The 8,992-nt window shown below is 36.5% G+C and overlaps 1 pseudogene; it reads right to left on the bottom strand.

The window, feature by feature from the left end:
* Positions 1-2,915: 2,915 nt before the first annotated feature.
* LOC113067589 (cytochrome P450 2K1-like) lies at positions 2,916-6,792 on the bottom strand (annotated as a pseudogene).
* Between the last annotated feature and the right edge of the window lie 2,200 nt (positions 6,793-8,992).

The raw sequence follows: 8,992 nt of genomic DNA, 5'->3' as shown, positions 1-8,992 counted from the left end.
CACACACACACACACCATGAACACACACCCGAAGCAGTGGGCAGCTATAGATCCAGCGGCAGGGAGCAAGTATGGGTTCAGTGCTTTGCTCAAGGGCACTTCAGTCATGAGTATTGAGAGTGGAAGAGAGCGCTGTTTATTCACTGCCTCCACCTTCAACTCCTGCCAGCACCGAGACTCAAACCTGTGACCTTAAGGTTAATTAATTTTATATTTCATTTACTTTCATTTTACTTTTAAAGAACACAATTTGTGTAACATGCAATCACAAAAACACAAAACTCTCTAGCTCTTTACTTTTTTCAATCCAATGACTATTAGTATTTCAGTGTTGTTACGCAGGTATAAATAAATTATTGTGACATCATTATGTTTTTTAGGGCTGGTGCCTGTAAAAATACTATTAAAATCTATATAAAGTGATATAGAGGATATTTAAGGTGAACATCAGGTAAAGAAACACTTTCAAGTAGAAAATTTTTGTCCGCTTCAGTTTCTTAAACACATCATCATTAAATGATTTATTAAAACAGTTTTACTTCGATGTCATCGTAAAAATAAATGGATCCTAGCAGCTCCACCACAGGAGCTTTACTCGCTGCTGCTCCATCAGCTCCAGCTCTCCAGAAGATTCTCCAGGACCCAAACCATTGCCTCTCCTGGGGAACCTGCACCTACTGGACCTCAGACAACTTCACATGAGCCTCTTCGAAGTGAGTTTAGCTTTTGCTTTTCACAGGACTTCAATCTTTCAGTCATTCTGTGGAGGGCTTTTTCTTGTCTTCATTGAACACAATAATATGGCATTACCACAGGGCTGAGTTTTCAAATGAAAACATGATATGTGGGACTGATTAACTGATCTGGTGAAAATTAACTAGGACAAAAAGTAGGTTTAAAGCCAGTTACTACATGTCAAAGTCAACATTTTCTTATTTGAAGTCAACAAATGTTGGGTAATGATACACAAAGCATGATTTTACATAATTTTCTTTAACCATCGTCTACTCTATGTTGAACACGTTTCACATGCATTTGCAAAGGGCTCAAATGTTCTTACCAATGCACTGCACTTGTTTAATGTCTTACATTCCTATGAATTAAGCAGGTATTTCTCTTTTTAACTCATTCAGGTGAAAACCATTGTCGTATTATTAAAACTCAAAGACTTTGTTTTTTATGAAAACAATATTTTAAGAAATATACAAAATGATTCTTCCCTTTCAGTCGGTCACTCTCGACATCACGTCGGTGACTGACAAATTGGGATATTGCTTCGATAGACCAATCTACTCTGAGTGTAAACTAAACAAGCCAATGCACATTGGCATGCAATTATTGCACCAATCTGCTGCCACTGATCACAGCGTGAGTATAAGAAGCAGCAGGTGCAATGCATACCAGCTTTTCACTCTGGAGCCGAGCGTTAGTATCCTTCTGCTCAAATGTGTCTGCTGTGAACTGCGAGTTCAGCAGGCTCTCGGAAACTTGGTGTGTTGACAAGATACAAAAAAACGTCCAAACCAAGTTAAGATTAACAATTTAATTGATGTCAACAAATAAAAAACAGATGCAATATGGATAAACAAATGAAAAAGCTTGGCTTATTGAATATCAGATCCATTTCTACGAAAACACTTTTTGTAAATAATATGATCACTGATCATAATATAGATGTGCTCTGTTTGACAGAAACCTGGCTAAAACCTGATGATTACATTATTTTAAATGAGTCCACCCCCCAAGATTACTGTTATAACCAAAAGGTAAAGGGGGAGGTGTTGCTTCAATTTATAACAATGTTTTCAGGATTTCTCAGAGGGCAGGCTTCAAGTATAACTCGTTTGAAGTAATGGTGCTCCATATAACATTATCCAGAGAAACCAATGTTAATGATAAATCCCCTGTGATGTTTGTACTGGCTACTGTATACAGGCCACCAGGGCACCATACAGACTTTATTAAAGAGTTTGGTGATTTTACATCCGAGTTAGTTCTGGCTGCATATAAAGTTTTAATAGTTGGTGATTTTAATATCCATGTTGATAATGAAAAAGATGCATTGGGATCAGCATTTATAGACATTCTGAACTCTATTGGTGTTAGACAACACGTTTCAGGACCTACTCATTGTCGAAATCATACTGTAGATTTAATACTGTCACATGGAATTGATGTTGATAGTGTTGAAATTACGCAGCCAGGGTGATGATATCTCAGATAATTATTTAGTTTTGTGCAAACTTCATATAGCTAAATCTGTAAATTCTACTTCCTGTTACAACCATCACTTCTACCACAAAAGAATGCTTTATAAGTTTATCTTCCTGATGTATTCAAATTCCATAGCATATCCAAAACCTCAGAACAACTTGATGATGTACCAGAAACTATGGACTCTTCTCTTTTCTAGCATTTTGAATACAGTTGCTCCTTTACGCTTAAGGAGGTTAAAGAAAACAGTCTGACACCGTGGTATAGTGAGCATACTTGCACCCTGAAGAGAGCAGCCCGAAAAAGGAGCTGCAGCTTGAGGAAAAATGACAACTAAAAGCCTTCACATTTTTGGAGTATTTGTTTTGTTAAAGTTTAGCATGAATTGTAATTTAAAAAACAGCACCTAATATGGGGGTGGTCTCCCTCGCTTTGGCAATCGGCCCACTATAATGGCCAGTAGAACATGTTTATGTCAAAACAGAAAACAATACCTACTAATTTTTTTAGAAAATGCGTCAATATTAAGTATAACTGAACATTGCATTCATAAAACAAAAATTATAAAATTAAACAGTCAGGCTTGCCTCATTTCAGAATATTCATTGCACATCACTGTTTGAAACTTCAGTTTGAGTTATTAGTTATGCACTGAACATAACATTAAACATCATCACCCTCAGAAGACAGATGTGATAATATTAAACTGAACTGAACTTCAGTGAGTGATGCATCAGTTTGGTTGACTTTTCAGTTCTACTGATTGCACACAGTTTGTGAGGTGAAGGGTTCAAAGTCAAACCCACGACTGGAGTGAGATTCCAGATCCTCTTCAGACACTCCTGGAGGAGGAGTTGAAGCGGAAACGCTGAAGGAGGGAGGTGAAGAACAGGAAGAGCTCCATCCTGGCCAAAACTCTCTCCAAGACAAACCCTGCGCCCTGAAAGATATGACTGCTTTTCAAAAATTCAGGATCAGGACAAATTAAAAATGATGTCCATAAAATTACTAAAAGACAATCAAGCCATTCACATCAGGTTCAGTCTAATGTCAAAGTCAAAACACAACACCTGCAGAGAAGGGTATGAAGGCGTCTCGTTTCCTCAGCTGACCGTTCTCGTCTAGAAAGTGTCCAGGGTTGAAGGAGTCTGGTGTCTCCCATTCAGTCTCATCCCTCAACACAGACGTCAGCAGCGGCAGAACACACGTCCCCTAGAATTCAGAAGCATTTTCAAAAACATTTTCATTATTTTACATAAAATGTTAAAAAACAATATATATATATATATATATATATATATATATATATATATATATATATATATATATATATATATATATATATATATAAATAAAACTTTATTTCTTAAATGATTTATATATATATATATATATATATATATATATATATATATATATATATATATATATATATATAGAAATAAAATAAAAAATATTTAGAAATTCTAAAAAGGCTAATCAAAAAGACAATACCTCAAAAAGACCTATATAATTAAATTATTATATTAATATGTTAGTTATATTAAATTGGTTGTATAAAATGATGATATATATTCAAACTCTATATATATTTTCATAGATGTGTATGTTGATACTGATTATTTTTTTGTAATTCAAATATACAATCTGTACATCTTTAAAATGTTGTATTGCAATGTAACCAAACTGCAGCTGTGCTTGCTTGGGTTAAAAAGTATTCGGGGCAAAAATAAAAAAAAAAAGAAATAACACAAACCTGAGCTAGAAACTACTTTTCAAAACGCAGAAAAATGAGTTTAAATAAACTATGTGCTGTAACGCAAAAAGAAATAGCGTAATAATATCACATAAGCAGGACCAGCCTTCTTGATGACGTATCCATTGAAGGAAACGTCACAGCTGGTCATATGAGGGAGATTCATGGGTACAATATTAGCCAGTCTCTGGACTTCATGAATCACAGCATCTGTGTATGGTAAGTTTTTTCTGTCCTCTGATGCAGGTTCACGGCCAGCAAGTATCTCGTCGATCTCCTCCTGAACTCGATCTATGACCAGTGAGAGAACATACAAAGCATATGTGAAAGTGTTGATGGAAACGGCATATTTTTCTCCCTCAGTTTGGACGTCTGACCTTGTATGTGAGGGTACTTGGCCATGAGCAGCAGACCCCAGCGCAGCGTCGTGCCGGTCGTGTCTGTGCCAGCAGCAAACAGGTTTGACACAGTAGTGATCAGATTCTGCTCGTGGAAGTGTGACTCTGTTTCTCCAGAATCCTGCATCAAACACAAACACACACTTCATCCTCAGGATAATGCTAAATGATCCATGTAACACATGCATATAATGAATAGTTAATTTAATACTGAAAATCAAACACCAGTGGTAAAGGTTTAAGCTGTTGCTGGCCAAAAATGAAGCATAAATTAATGTAATACTTTACTTGTGTGCTTTGTTTGTTGATGAGGAACGAGTCGATGAATCCTCTGCTCTCAAGCGGGTTCAAAGTCTCCTGTAAGACGTACACCAGCTCCTTTATTTCTCTTCTGAGGCTTTCCCTACTTTTCATCAGCAGCCTCCACGTCTTCATCCAGGGACCAAGAGCCGGACACATGTTGTAGATCTGCAGTTGGAGACACACAACAGCTTTGATCTGTACCTACAGCTTTTTTGGTCATCTTCTCATATTTTAATTTCTGATTGGACTCGTATGATTGCCTTTTTTATTAAACACCATATAATACTTGCAATATATATAAGTTTTTCACTGGCACCGTTTCAAAATGCAGCACAATTATAAATTGCTTACATAACACTCTTAAAAATTAAAGTTCTATATTGGCAGTTATGGTTCCATGAAAACAACTGATGTCACAGGACAGGCCAAAAATAGAACTTTCTCTATTTAATTTACTTGAAGTTGAAATAATGAAACAAACAAAGCTGAAACTGCAATAAAATAAATAAAAATTATATAAACATAACTTTAAAAAAACTAAGATTCTTTATTGGTATTGATGGCTCCATGAAAACATTTCATTGCACAAAAGTTTCTTTATAGTGAAAAAAAGGACAAAGAAAATAAAAGGTTCTTTTAAAGAACTGTTCACTAAAAGGTTCTTCAGGGAACCAAAAAAATGGTTCTTCTAATGCACTGCTGCAAAAAAGAAAAAGAACAAATGTTCAATGCTACTGAAGCATCACTGCAATGAATGGCACCAAAAACACAAATGACTGGTGACTACCTGTATCACAACAGAACCAATCATCTGGATGTTCTTGTTGGCCTTGTTCACCATGTTCTGAAACATTGGGTCCTCATACTCAAACCGTTTCCCATAAACAATAGCTGAGATGATGTTGGAGACGGCGTAATTCACCGGTTGGGTCGTATCAAATGGATTTCCTGCAATACACATGCAAGCAGAGAAGAAATGTAGAGTAATCTAATATTTAGAAAAATGTGGCATTAAAAAAAAGAAAAAGCAGGTGGTCTACCTTGAAACTTCTCAAACACTTCCCGCAGATAACGCGTCTCATCCACTATTTCTCTTCACTCATTTTTTTGCCCATTCCAAAGTCCCGAAGAGTTGAAAGAGCGAATCTTCTCATAGCCTTCCAGCTGTCTCCATTAGCAAAGAGGATTCCTGCGGAGAAACATGGTTTGTATTTATAAATCACCAGAGAGGATGATGGGTACTGATTATTATGCTTCAAAATGTTTGATCCATTATATATTAACAAGCATAAAATATAACTTGAGAAAAACATTGCAGTCAATGATTAAGCTTCAACAGTGATGTATTCGAGCACAATATGCTATGTCATGCTGATGTTTTACCAAGTCCTTGATTGAAATCCTGGAATATTGGGGTAATGTCTCTTTCCCCAAATTCGTCCGCCTGGTTCACAAGTGCTTGTTTAACTGTCTTGTATCCTGCCAGAACCACAAACTTCTTGGGTCCAAAATGCACTGTGAACACCGACCCATATTTCTTGGACAACTGTGAAACAAATTTACACATTATCTTACTCATGCATTGATCTGTCTCTAGTGGCACTGGAATGAAAACAGGCAAAGAACTTGGAAAGTGGAAAATCGCTGACAGAAAGTTCCTTAGATTTAAAGTCATTGACTCAAATATGTCTTTGTAAATCTTTTACTACTCTTTTACTACTAACTTCAAATGCAATCCTGAATTTTCAGCATCTAGTTTTTGTTTTGTCTCATGTTGGAATCCATTAGAACAAGCCTGTCATAATCCACTGACAATAGGATTTTTTAATGATATATTAAATATTTGTGAAGCAAAAATAAGCCAAGAGACAGAAACTCACTTTGAAGAGGCTCATGTGAAGTTGTCTGAGGTCCAGTAGGTGCAGGTTCCCCAGGAGAGGCAGTGGTTTGGGTCCTGGAGGATCTTCTGGAGAGCTGGAGCTGATGGAGAAGAGATAAACAACCAAAACCAACAGCACAGCAGCGAGTAAAGCTCCTGTGGTGGACACATGTGTGAGAAGAGTTTCCACTAAAGCCATAGTCAGAGAGCTTTCCAAAACAACCGTGAGCCTTCGCACGAAATCTGTTAAAGTAATTTTTAGGTCAACGTGTTTCAACATGCTGAAAACATTGAGGGGAGGAGCTGAACACGGTTCACAGCACACAGAGCTGCTCACATTCCTAACGAACCTCGGAGCGCCTCTAAACCAGAACAGCTGAGCTAGTGAGTGTGTGTCTACTTAGAGGAACTGTTTTTAGGGCTTTTACTTTGTTTCAAAAGCATTAGTACACTGAACTTCTTCTAATAAGAACAATGCCTATTTCTCCCCACCCTCAAAACAGTTAGCTCGAGTCAGCACAGATCTAGAAGTTACTCAATCAAAATGTATTTTTGGACTTTTCATGGAGTTATGACGTCACTGGCACACAATGACACTACAAACATGGTCTGTGTCACAAGATAAAATTGCTCTGGATTTAAACATTCTTCAAAACATTTGCGATAATGTAAGTACACAAGTCAGTATAATATATAACACTGTTCTGTTTTGGGTATTTAAATGGAAAACTCTTACATAGTATTGTGCCTTGTACTTGAAGTATTTAACCCAGTGTATTATATTCTGTATATTTTCTGGTTTTAAATGCAGTTTTCTTGGAAAGAAGACGTGTGTCTTTGGAAGACTTCAGTTCATTAGCCACAGCACAGCGATTCACATCTGATGTAAACTGTGGTAAATCAGTAAAACAATTGTGCTTCAAATGAGTGTGTTTATTAGTATGTTAATACATTTAAAATGATTTAAAATACAAATACCAGTCTACAACATCCAGCAGCACAATAAACTGTTTTGCACAGCTAAATAAGGCTAAATGGAGATTGCTGACACTGCCTCGGACACTTAAGTTCACGCCAGCTCTTTCATTTACAATAAGATGGAAAGATAACAAACGAATAGTTTCCATGGATCTAGTACTGAAACACTACACACTTATGATGCCTGCTGGTCAAAGTGTGTCAATCTCCTCCTGAACCCCATCTGCAAACAACTCTTTAAATTTCACCTTTTTCAACTCAAGATAAGATGAACAAACATTCAAAGTATGATTAACAAGTCAAACACAGAAACAGAAAATGTCATGACCTGTATCTCATAACCAAAAAACAAATGTTGAGACTTTTTGATAAAGGAAATACTCCAGGTACACTACGAGTTCAACTTCTGCATTTTGTGGCATTTAAGTTCACCACAAAAATAATTCTCAGTCATCTCTCCTTTTATTTATAAATACAAAAAAAGAGGCTCTTTGATGGGACCATGTTTGAAGGATTTTTTATTATTATATTTTTATGTTACGTGTATAATTTTACTAAAGCACTTCCGAGTTGTAAGGAACGCAGATGTTAAACTTGACACAGGCTGCAAAATGCCAAGGTAGCAAGGCATCAAGGCACTTCCTGCCTCCTAAGATGCCTTCATCGGTTTAATTTTTGAAGGCAGCATATTGTAGAGTTATCCTTCACTGCCTTTGATATCCCACAATCCAGTTGTGGAAATGTTCCTTTCCAGGATGGTCGGGCACAAAAATAAAAGTAGCATCTGAAAGTTGCATTTGGTGGTCTGTAAATTTGTGTTTATGACCAACTTTTTGCACTTTTGATGTTATCTCTAGCGAGAAATGAGTATTAAATTAAATATTCACTTGGTTATCACCAAAGCTTGTTTGATTTTGTCATAGATCATATCAGAACCACAAGCATGTCAGAAATCTGTTTTGTGATGTGACTTTGTGCGCAAATGTTGCTTGAGAAGTCATTGCCTGATAAGGCAGCGAGGCAACAGGTTGGCTGCCTCTGTTTTCAGATGCAGCGACAGCTTTCTAAAACCACAGCCGCACTTGTGCAAGACTCAAGCACAGCTGTCAAGTCCTCTATCTAGTGCATGATTACATAGAGAAACAATGGAAAAGTAGCACAACTGAATGCAAAAACTAGAGTTCTTTCAAGAGTTCAGCTATAAACGTGTTATACTTTGACTAAGAGATCTTTTTTGTGTGTGTAATGAACTGAAATGAAAACTCTTCTATGCTTTAAAGGTGCAATATGTAATTTTTTCTGCTTTAGAAATAGCAGAAATCACTATATCTATGTTATATATATTTTTTAGTTCTGTACTTGTACATCATCCCGACAGTTTCCACGAACTTTCAAATCCGGAGAAAATTATAGTTTAATTAGAAGACACAGCACGTTTCTTTATTTCCGTTTTGTCGCCCGTCT

This window comes from Carassius auratus, linkage group LG28B (genome assembly GCF_003368295.1).
Source record: "Carassius auratus strain Wakin linkage group LG28B, ASM336829v1, whole genome shotgun sequence".
In the NCBI taxonomy this organism is placed as follows: Eukaryota; Metazoa; Chordata; class Actinopteri; order Cypriniformes; family Cyprinidae; genus Carassius; species Carassius auratus.
Note: the sequence above shows the minus strand (reverse complement) of the source record. Positions and strands in the feature narration are given on the sequence as shown.